The sequence below is a fragment of the Oncorhynchus nerka genome, linkage group LG11, assembly GCF_034236695.1.
Source record: "Oncorhynchus nerka isolate Pitt River linkage group LG11, Oner_Uvic_2.0, whole genome shotgun sequence".
In the NCBI taxonomy this organism is placed as follows: Eukaryota; Metazoa; Chordata; class Actinopteri; order Salmoniformes; family Salmonidae; genus Oncorhynchus; species Oncorhynchus nerka.
Window position 1 is genome coordinate 8843962 of NC_088406.1, and position 12605 is coordinate 8856566.

Here is a 12605-nt window from a genome sequence, read left to right on the forward strand (position 1 = left end):
AACACCTGTATCTATTATATTATATTTCCTCCTGAACAGAACACCTGTATCTATTATATTATGTTATATTTCCCCCTGAACAGAACACTTGTATTTATTATATTTCCTCCTGAACAGAACACCTGTATCTATTATATGATGTTATATTTCCCCCTGAACAGAACATCTGTATCTATTATATTTCCTCCTGAACAGAACACCTGTATCTATTATATTATGTTATATTTCCTCCTGAACAGAACACCCATATCTATTCTATTCTATTTCCTCCTGAACAGAACACCCATATCTATTATATTCTATTCTGTTCTATTTCCTCCTGAACAGAACACCCATATCTATTCTATTCTATTCTGTTCTATTTCCTCCTGAACAGAACACCTGTATCTATTATATTATGTTATATTTCCTCCTGAAAAGAACACCAATATCTATTCTATTCTATTCTGTTCTATTTCCTCCTGAACAGAACACCCGTATCTATTATATTATGTTATATTTCCTCCTGAACAGAACACCCATATCTATTCTATTATATTTCCTCCTGAACAGAACACCTGTATCTATTATATTTCCTCCTGAACAGAACACCCGTATCTATTATATTATGTTATATTTCCTCCTGAACAGAACACCCATATCTATTCTATTATATTTCCTCCTGAACAGAACACCTGTATCTATTCTATTTCCTCCTGAACAGAACACCCATATCTATTCTATTCTATTTCCTCCTGAACAGAACACCCATATCTATTCTATTATGTTATATTTCCTCCTGAACAGAACACCTGTATCTATTATATTATATTTCCTCCTGAACAGAACACCTGTATCTATTATATTATGTTATATTTCCTCCTGAACAGAACACCCATATCTATTGTATTATATTGCCCCCTGAACAGAACACCTGTATCTATTCTATTCTATTATGTTCTATTTTCTCCTGAACAGAACACCTGTATCTATTATATTATGTTATATTTCCTCCTGAACAGAACACCCATATCTATTCTATTATATTTCCTCCTGAACAGAACACCTGTATCTATTATATTATGTTATATTTCCTCCTGAACAGAACACCTGTATCTATTAAATGTAAATGTATTATATTATGTTATATTTCCTCCTGAACAGAACACCTGTATCTATTATATGATGTTATATTTCCCCCTGAACAGAACATCTGTATCTATTATATTTCCTCCTGAACAGAACACCTGTATCTATTATATTCTGTTTCCTCCTGAACAGAACACCTGTATCTATTCTAGTCTATTCTATTAAATTTCTTCCTGAACAGAACACCTGTATATATTCTAGTCTATTCTATTACATTTCTTCCTGAACAGAACACCTGTATCTATTCTGTCTTCCTGAACAGAACACCTGTATCTATTATATTCTGTTTCCTCCTGAACAGAACACCTGTATCTATTATATTCTGTTTCCTCCTGAACAGAACACCTGTATCTATTATATTCTGTTTCCTCCTGAACAGAACACCTGTATCTATTATATTATGTTATATTTCCCCCTGAACAGAACACCTGTATTTATTATATTTCCTCCTGAACATAACACCTGTATCTATTATATGATGTTATATTTCCCCCTGAACAGAACACCTGTATCTATTATATGATGTTATATTTCCCCCTGAACAGAACACCTGTATCTATTATATGATGTTATATTTCCCCCTGAACAGAACATCTGTATCTATTATATTTCCTCCTGAACAGAACACCTGTATCTATTATATTCTGTTTCCTCCTGAACAGAACACCTGTATCTATTCTAGTCTATTCTATTAAATTTCTTCCTGAACAGAACACCTGTATCTATTCTAGTCTATTCTATTAAATTTCTTCCTGAACAGAACACCTGTATCTATTCTGTGTCTTCCTGAACAGAAAACCTGTATCTATTATATTCTGTTTCCTCCTGAACAGAACACCTGTATCTATTCTAGTCTATTCTATTAAATTTCTTCCTAAACAGAACACCTGTATTTAATATATTCTGTTCTAATTCCTCCTGAACAGAACATCTGTATCTATTATATTCTGTTTCCTCCTGAACAGAACACCTGTATCTATTATATTCTGTTTCCTCCTGAACAGAACACCTGTATCTATTATATTCTGTTTCCTCCTGAACAGAACACCTGTATCTATTATATTCTGTTTCCTCCTGAACAGAACACCTGTATCTATTATATTATGTTATATTTACCCCTGAACAGAACACCTGTATTTATTATATTCTGTTTCCTCCTGAACAGAACACCTGTATCTATTCTGTGTCTTCCTGAACAGAATACCTGTATTTAATATATTCTGTTCTAATTCCTCCTGAACAGAACACCTGTATCTGTTCTGTTCTATATCCTCCTGAACAGAACACCTTTATCTATTATATTCTGCCTGCCTGCGTGTGTCTGTGCCTCCTTGTGTGTATGTGTGTCTGTTTGTATCAGATTGCTTCAGTGAATGGAGATGAGGTGCAGCAGCTGCTGTGAATGATTGCAGTCTGACTGACAGACCCTTACATAATACACACTAATTGTTGCACAACTTCTAAGGACTCTCTACAATGCCTCTGCATTAAAAATAGTGCATTACATAACAAATAGGATGCAATTTTTGGGGTACGGATAACCAGAAAAGAGTAAATCCCATTGTGATACATGGAGGAAGTGGTTGTATTTTATTGTACGCTGTCATGACGTTGCCCTCTTTGGGTACAGCAAGCCCATCCCCCTCTCCCTGCCTCCCCTTGCCTCCTTGGTCAGAGAGAGGTCGTAAATTCCTGAGAAGACCCTGCCTCATGGCCACACAGTATAAGAGAGAGTGAATTTTCATAGAGAACAAAGGAATTTCTTCCATCTCACAGAACTTGAGGTCCGAACAACATTTATGTTCCGGAGAAAGTATAAAAGATCGGTGAAGAATCCAGCTACGAACTGGTTCGTTTGGTACAACTTGGGGAAGCTCATGGGAGACGGTGCGGCCACATTACCATAAAGCTGTTTATATAATAGCCTCAGATATGAGGTTTACATCTAATTGTTGAATAAGATGAATTAGTGAGTATTATACTGTTTACACAATTTTATAATGTGATTTTGGACTGTTTAATGAAGGAAAATCCAATTCCCTTTTGAGTTTAACTAAATCAGAGGACCGTCCCTGAGCCCATTTCGGGTCGGCCATCCTGGGACAGCCCTTTTCTGCAATTCCGAATAAAACCCAACTTTGAGAAATTATCACCAGACCATGTTTCTCTCAATCACGGGAGTACAAAGGTTGCAGACCATTGCTGAATCTTTACCACGTGGTTAAACTCTTAGACTATCGATACCGACAGAATAAGAACAAGTCTTTGATATTAATTACTAGTCTGCAGCTAGGAATTCGGTATCATTGAACTCGAAGAACGACAACCACCGAAACATCCAATCTACAACAACATGAATGAATGTCACTCTGAACCAGCCACTATAACCACGACAGAGAGAGGGAGAGAGACGGACAATTCTACAAAAGAAGCAAACTTTTCACTAGCGATCAAGACGACACACTGAGCGTAAATATATATACAGTATATTGATTGCAATTGTTCCCGAATGAGTGAGCGTTCATGTGTAAAGGATTAGCATTTCAATTGTTATAATTATTAACTCTGTAGTGACTTCTCAGCTGACCCCCACTCTCCGTTTTGTCCACCAAGCCACGATGCCGGTTTATCCCACTAGGGGCACATTCCCCTATAATTTCTTGTAACCATATTTACTTTGTTTGTTTATGCATTTCTGTGAATGACTTAATTAGTAATAAATAAATGATTTAAGACAATTGATGTATGGATGACTCATAGTGAAGACTGGGTTCGTGCAGATAACCAACCATTTACGATGTTTGGAATGAGACTAACGTGAGGTAAAGTAAATAATTCATTAATCATCAGAAGACTAATTGATCAGATAAAATATCTGAAAGGTTATATTAGGAAATTATAACCTTGTAATCTGAATATTTTCCTTGGTGCCCCGACTTCCTAGTTAATTACAGTTACATGATTAAGGAGTTTAATCGCGTAAATACGAAGTACAGAGAATCTTTGATAAAACTAAGTCTTCAATTTAATGATAGTAAAGACACGACAACACATTTGGTGGATTAAATGCAAGATGGTACTGGAGGATAGTTGAATAAAATAGATTAGTCACATTATTGAACAATGAGTGAAATGAATGGATGGCAAAAGACGAGCGGCTGTACTTCCTGGTTATGACCTCATAGTGCTGATGTCATTGATTGGGTAGTTGGTTATATAGTGATTAGATGTGTGTGTGTGTGGGTGTGTGTCATTCATTGTCTATTTTGGTTAAAGTTAAATAAAGGCCTTGAACCTTTTAAAATGGACAATTAGCTTGTTATTCCTGTTTCTCTTCGACAGCTCATGTGTTTCATGGACACAGGGTACAGACAGAGTTGAGTTACTTTAGCCATGTGTGTTTGTGTGTCTGTTTGCTGGTGAATAGAACTAATTGAGAGTGACGAGTCACCGGAGACCATAGAGAAGCTTCAGCTATTCATATTTCACGCACTCTCTCTCACACACACACACACACACACAAACACAAACAAACACACACACACACACAGGCTAATTGAGAATGATGCCAGCTGGAAGCCACTGGAGACCAGGGAGAAGCTTCAGGTATTCCACTGATTATAGCTGGTCTCCATGACAACTCGGCTATCCTCCACACAGACATGTGTAGTCTGCACCCCGTGGAACAGAATAACATGTACACACACACACAAATACATGCACACACACACACACTTATATAACACGGCAGTCTCGTCTCTGTCGGTGGTCCTGGTTGAGTTTTATTCCAGAAGACGTGTTGTGGTGCCCTGTGGTCGGAGCTAACGCTAGCTACGTGTTGTGGTGCCCTCTGGTCGGAGCTAACGCTAGCTACGTGTTGTGGTGCCCTCTGGTCGGAGCTAACGCTAGCTACGTGTTGTGGTGCCCTCTGGTCGGAGCTAACGCTAGCTACGTGTTGTGCTGCCCTCTGGTCGGAGCTAACGCTAGCTACGTGTTGTGGTGCCCTCTGGTCGGAGCTAACGCTAGCTACGTGTTGTGGTGCCCTCTGGTCGGAGCTAACGCTAGCTACGTGTTGTGGTGCCCTCTGGTCGGAGCTAACGCTAGCTACGTGTTGTGGTGCCCTCTGGTCGGAGCTAACGCTAGCTACGTGTTGTGGTGCCCTCTGGTCGGAGCTAACGCTAGCTACGTGTTGTGGTGCCCTCTGGTCGGAGCTAACGCTAGCTACGTGTTGTGGTGCCCTCTGGTCGGAGCTAACGCTAGCTACGTGTTGTGCTGCCCTCTGGTCGGAGCTAACGCTAGCTACGTGTAGTGGTGCCCTCTGGTCGGAGCTAACGCTAGCTACGTGTTGTGGTGCCCTCTGGTCGGAGCTAACGCTAGCTACGTGTTGTGGTGCCCTCTGGTCGGAACTAACGCTAGCTACGTGTTGTGGTGCCCTGGTCGGAGCTAACGCTAGCTACGTGTTGTGGTGCCCTCTGGTCGGAGCTAACGCTAGCTACGTGTTGTGGTGCCCTGTGGTCGGAGCTAACGCTAGCTACGTGTTGTGGTGCCCTCTGGTCGGAGCTAACGCTAGCTACGTGTTGTGGTGCCCTCTGGTCGGCTAACGCTAACGCTAGCTAACGCGTGTTGTGGTGCCCTCTGGTCGGAGCTAACGCTAGCTACGTGTTGTGGTGCCCTCTGGTCGGAGCTAACGCTAGCTACGTGTTGTGGTGCCCTCTGGTCGGAGCTAACGCTAGCTACGTGTTGTGGTGCCCTCTGGTCGGAGCTAACGCTAGCTACGTGTTGTGGTGCCCTCTGGTCGGAGCTAACGCTAGCTACGTGTTGTGGTGCCCTCTGGTCGGAGCTAACGCTAGCTACGTGTTGTGGTGCCCTCTGGTCGGAGCTAACGCTAGCTACGTGTTGTGGTGCCCTCTGGTCGGAGCTAACTGAGTTTTATTTCAGGAGACCTGTTGTGGTGTCCTGGTCGAGGGCTAACTGAGTTTTATTTCAGGAGACCTGTTATGGTGTCCTGGCTAACTGAGTTTTATTTCAGGAGATGTCTTGTAGTGTCCGGGAGCAGTGCTCATCACGACATTATAGTCTGAGAGCAGTGCTCATCACGACATTATAGTCTGAGAGCAGTGCTCATCACGACATTATAGTCTGAGAGCAGTGCTCATCACGACATTATAGTCCGAGAGCAGTGCTCATCACGACATTATAGTCTGAGAGCAGTGCTCATCACGACATTATAGTCTGAGAGCAGTGCTCATCACGTCATTATAGTCTGAGAGCAGTGCTCATCACCATCATTATAGTCTGAGAGCAGTGCTCATCACATTTACATTTACATTTAAGTCATTTAGCAGACGCTCTTATCCATCACGTCATTATAGTCTGAGAGCAGTGCTCATCACGTCATTATAGTCTGAGAGCAGTGCTCATCATCGTCATTATAGTCTGAGAGCAGTGCTCATCACGTCATTATAGTCTGAGAGCAGTGCTCATCACGACATTATAGTCTGAGAGCAGTGCTCATCACGTCATTATAGTCTGAGAGCAGTGCTCATCACGTCATTATAGTCTGAGAGCAGTGCTCATCACATCATTATAGTCATCATTATAGTCTGAGAGCAGTGCTCATCACGACATTATAGTCTGAGAGCAGTGCTCATCACGTCATTATAGTCTGAGAGCAGTGCTCATCACGTCATTATAGTCTGAGAGCAGTGCTCATCACGTCATTATAGTCTGAGAGCAGTGCTCATCATCGTCATTATAGTCTGAGAGCAGTGCTCATCACGTCATTATAGTCTGAGAGCAGTGCTCATCACGTCATTATAGTCTGAGAGCAGTGCTCATCACGTCATTATAGTCTGAGAGCAGTGCTCATCATCGTCATTATAGTCTGAGAGCAGTGCTCATCACGTCATTATAGTCTGAGAGCAGTGCTCATCATCGTCATTATAGTCTGAGAGCAGTGCTCATCACGACATTATAGTCTGAGAGCAGTGCTCATCACGTCATTATAGTCTGAGAGCAGTGCTCATCATCGTCATTATAGTCTGAGAGCAGTGCTCATCATCGTCATTATAGTCTGAGAGCAGTGCTCATCACGTCATTATAGTCTGAGAGCAGTGCTCATCATCGTCATTATAGTCTGAGAGCAGTGCTCATCACGACATTATAGTCTGAGAGCAGTGCTCATCACGTCATTATAGTCTGAGAGCAGTGCTCATCACCATCATTATAGTCTGAGAGCAGTGCTCATCACGACATTATATTCTGAGAGCAGTGCTCATCACGTCATTATAGTCTGAGAGCAGTGCTCATCACGTCATTATAGTCTGAGAGCAGTGCTCATCATCGTCATTATAGTCTGAGAGCAGTGCTCATCACGACATTATAGTCTGAGAGCAGTGCTCATCACGACATTATAGTCTGAGAGCAGTGCTCATCACGACATTATAGTCTGAGAGCAGTGCTCATCACGACATTATAGTCTGAGAGCAGTGCTCATCACGACATTATAGTCTGAGAGCAGTGCTCATCACGTCATTATAGTCTAAGAGCAGTGCTCATCACCATCATTATAGTCTGAGAGCAGTGCTCATCACGTCATTATAGTCTGAGAGCAGTGCTCATCACGTCATTATAGTCTGAGAGCAGTGCTCATCATCGTCATTATAGTCTGAGAGCAGTGCTCATCACGTCATTATAGTCTGAGAGCAGTGCTCATCATCGTCATTATAGTCTGAGAGCAGTGCTCATCACGTCATTATAGTCTGAGAGCAGTGCTCATCACGACATTATAGTCTGAGAGCAGTGCTCATCACGACATTATAGTCTGAGAGCAGTGCTCATCACGACATTATAGTCTGAGAGCAGTGCTCATCAACATCATTATAGTCTGAGAGCAGTGCTCATCACGACATTATAGTCTGAGAGCAGTGCTCATCACGTCATTATAGTCTGAGAGCAGTGCTCATCACGTCATTATAGTCTGAGAGCAGTGCTCATCACGTCATTATAGTCTGAGAGCAGTGCTCATCACGTCATTATAGTCTGAGAGCAGTGCTCATCACGTCATTATAGTCTGAGAGCAGTGCTCATCACGTCATTATAGTCTGAGAGCAGTGCTCATCACGTCATTATAGTCTGAGAGCAGTGCTCATCATCGTCATTATAGTCTGAGAGCAGTGCTCATCACGTCATTATAGTCTGAGAGCAGTGCTCATCATCGTCATTATAGTCTGAGAGCAGTGCTCATCACGACATTATAGTCTGAGAGCAGTGCTCATCACGACATTATAGTCTGAGAGCAGTGCTCATCACGTCATTATAGTCTGAGAGCAGTGCTCATCACCATCATTATAGTCTGAGAGCAGTGCTCATCACGACATTATAGTCTGAGAGCAGTGCTCATCACGTCATTATAGTCTGAGAGCAGTGCTCATCACGTCATTATAGTCTGAGAGCAGTGCTCATCATCGTCATTATAGTCTGAGAGCAGTGCTCATCACGTCATTATAGTCTGAGAGCAGTGTTCATCACGTCATTATAGTCTGAGAGCAGTGCTCATCACGTCATTATAGTCTGAGAGCAGTGCTCATCACGTCATTATAGTCTGAGAGCAGTGCTCATCATCGTCATTATAGTCTGAGAGCAGTGCTCATCACGTCATTATAGTCTGAGAGCAGTGCTCATCACGTAATTATAGTCTGAGAGCAGTGCTCATCATCGTCATTATAGTCTGAGAGCAGTGCTCATCACGTCATTATAGTCTGAGAGCAGTGCTCATCACGTCATTATAGTCTGAGAGCAGTGCTCATCACGTCATTATAGTCTGAGAGCAGTGCTCATCACGTCATTATAGTCTGAGAGCAGTGCTCATCACGTCATTATAGTCTGAGAGCAGTGCTCATCACGTCATTATAGTCTGAGAGCAGTGCTCATCACGACATTATAGTCTGAGAGCAGTGCTCATCATCGTCATTATAGTCTGAGAGCAGTGCTCATCATCGTCATTATAGTCTGAGAGCAGTGCTCATCACGACATTATAGTCTGAGAGCAGTGCTCATCACGTAATTATAGTCTGAGAGCAGTGCTCATCATCGTCATTATAGTCTGAGAGCAGTGCTCATCACGTCATTATAGTCTGAGAGCAGTGCTCATCACGTCATTATAGTCTGAGAGCAGTGCTCATCACGTCATTATAGTCTGAGAGCAGTGCTCATCACGTCATTATAGTCTGAGAGCAGTGCTCATCACGTCATTATAGTCTGAGAGCAGTGCTCATCACGACATTATAGTCTGAGAGCAGTGCTCATCACGACATTATAGTCTGAGAGCAGTGCTCATCATCGTCATTATAGTCTGAGAGCAGTGCTCATCATCGTCATTATAGTCTGAGAGCAGTGCTCATCACGACATTATAGTCTGAGAGCAGTGCTCATCAACATCATTATAGTCTGAGAGCAGTGCTCATCACGACATTATAGTCAGAGCAGTGCTCATCACGTCATTATAGTCTGAGAGCAGTGCTCATCACGTCATTATAGTCTGAGAGCAGTGCTCATCACGTCATTATAGTCTGAGAGCAGTGCTCATCACGTCATTATAGTCTGAGAGCAGTGCTCATCACGTCATTATAGTCTGAGAGCAGTGCTCATCACGTCATTATAGTCTGAGAGCAGTGCTCATCACGTCATTATAGTCTGAGAGCAGTGCTCATCACGTCATTATAGTCTGAGAGCAGTGCTCATCACGTCATTATAGTCTGAGAGCAGTGCTCATCACGACATTATAGTCTGAGAGCAGTGCTCATCACGTCATTATAGTCTGAGAGCAGTGCTCATCACGACATTATAGTCTGAGAGCAGTGCTCATCACGTCATTATAGTCTGAGAGCAGTGCTCATCACGACATTATAGTCTGAGAGCAGTGCTCATCACGTCATTATAGTCTGAGAGCAGTGCTCATCACGTCATTATAGTCTGAGAGCAGTGCTCATCACGTCATTATAGTCTGAGAGCAGTGCTCATCACGTCATTATAGTCTGAGAGCAGTGCTCATCACGTCATTATAGTCTGAGAGCAGTGCTCATCACGTCATTATAGTCTGAGAGCAGTGCTCATCACGACACCCAGAGTTTGGGTTGATTAAGCAGTGGGGAGGCTGGTTCTCCGTTTGTTCATGTCTATGTGTATGTGTGTGTGTGTGTGTGTGTGTGTGTGTGTGTGTGTGTGTGTCTGATTGTGTGGCTTGTTTGTGTGGGAGTGAGAGCGGTGGGAATCAGCGGTTGAAAGAAGGAGCGGAAGGGAGAGAGAAAGAGTGTGGGAGAGATAGAGGGATTATAACAGGAAACCTGATGTTAAAGGAGAGGAGGGATTATAACAGGAAACCTGATGTTAAAGGAGAGGAGGGATTATAACAGGAAACCTGATGTTAAAGGAGAGGAGGGATTATAACAGGAAACCTGATGCTAAAGGAGAGGAGGGATTATAACTGGAAACCTGATGTTAAAGGAGAGGAGGGATTATAACAGGAAACCTCATGTTAAAGGAGAGGAGGGATTATAACAGGAAACCTGATGTTAAAGGAGAGGAGGGATTATAACAGGAAACCTGATGTTAAAGGAGAGGAGGGATTATAACAGGAAACCTGATGTTAAAGGAGAGGAGGGATTATAACAGGAAACCTGATGTTAAAGGAGAGGAGGGATTATAACAGGAAACCTGATGTTAAAGGAGAGGAGGGATTATAACAGGAAACCTGATGTTAAAGGAGAGGAGGGATTATAACAGGAAACCTGATGTTAAAGGAGAGGAGGGATTATAACAGGAAACCTGATGTTAAAGGAGAGGAGGGATTATAACAGGAAACATGATGTTAAAGGAGAGGAGGGATTATAACAGGAAACCTGATGTTAAAGGAGAGGAGGGATTATAACAGGAAACCTGATGTTAAAGGAGAGGGAGGATAGAGGGATTATAACAGGAAACCTGATGTTAAAGGAGAGGAGGGATTATAACAGGAAACCTGATGTTAAAGGAGAGGGAGGATAGCGGGATTATAACAGGAAACCTGATGTTAAAGGAGAGGGAGGATAGCGGGATTATAACAGGAAACCTGATGTTAAAGGAGAGGGAGGATAGCGGGATTATAACAGGAAACCTGATGTTAAAGGAGATGAGGGATTATAACAGGAAACCTGATGTTAAAGGAGAGAGGGAGGGAAATAGGACCCCTAAAGGACCCTTCTCCCCAGCTCTGTCTTTATAAACCTCCTCCAGACTTCCAGGCCCCCAGGCCCTACATTCCCCAGTTTCACCCAGGGAAGGTTCACTCTAGTCAGGCTGGAGTCAGGGCCAGGGAGTGAGATGCTGTGAATATTAGATTAATTCTCATTCTATTGGTGTGGAGATCCTGATAGCCAACACGTTTTGTTCGTGTGCTACCAGAGCTTCAACATGTCTTCAGAGACTGTTGTAGATCTGAGACAAAGACCTACTCCGTGTTATACTGTGTCCATGTGGCTCTGCTGATTTTTGCATTGAAAATTTCTGAAAACCAAACAAAGGAAAAAGGTGTTTTTCATTCACACAAAATGTGTTGCTTATCGTGCATAATTTAAATGGTACGAGAGAGAGAGAGAGAGAGAGAGCGAGAAAGAGTAGAGGGAGGGATAGTCAACCATGGCCCCCTCAGATCAGACCTATGCCCTTCCTGCCCAATCCATGCCCCCCCCTACTCCCACAAAGAGGGACTCAACATGAAAGTCACACATACGCCCAGGCTGTGAGCGGGCAAACAGGCCCAAACCCCACTCTTACACTAGCCCAAGCCAATGGCATGTACCAGATGCTCAGCAGGCTCTGTTCCCACTTATTGGTCTGAGGCCAAACCACACGACGAACAACACTGGACACTTTATGGAACACAAAGGCTTCACTATCTCATCCTGGAATATCTAAGGCCTGAGGTCATCTGGCTTTAGCCTGAAGAGCAGGAACCTGAACTTTACCAAAAAAATCAGAAATACAGACATCGTCATTCTACAAGAAACCTGGTATAGAGGAGATGGACCCACTGGTTGCCCTCTAGGTTACAGAGAGCTGGTAGTCCCATCCACCACACTACCAGATGGGTGGTATAGAGGAGATGGACCCACTAGTTGCCCTCTAGGTTACAGAGAGCTGGTAGTCCCATCCACCACACTACCAGGTGGGTGGTATAGAGGAGATGGACCCACTGGTTGTCCTCTAGGTTACAGAGAGCTGGTAGTCCCATCCACCACACTACCAGATGGGTGGTATAGAGGAGATGGACCCACTGGTTGCCCTCTAGGTTACAGAGAGCTGGTAGTCCCATCCACCACACTACCAGATGGGTGGTATAGAGGAGATGGACCCACTAGTTGCCCTCTAGGTTACAGAGAGCTGGTAGTCCCATCCACCACACTACCAGGTGGGTGGTATAGAGGAGATGGACCCACTGG

The 12605-nt window shown here is 43.1% G+C and overlaps 1 protein-coding gene across 1 annotated transcript in view; it reads left to right on the plus strand.

The window, feature by feature from the left end:
• Window positions 1-12605, plus strand: part of LOC115125359 (small G protein signaling modulator 2-like) — a 282167-nt gene that overhangs the window by 62470 nt on the left and 207092 nt on the right. The window lies entirely within an intron of this gene.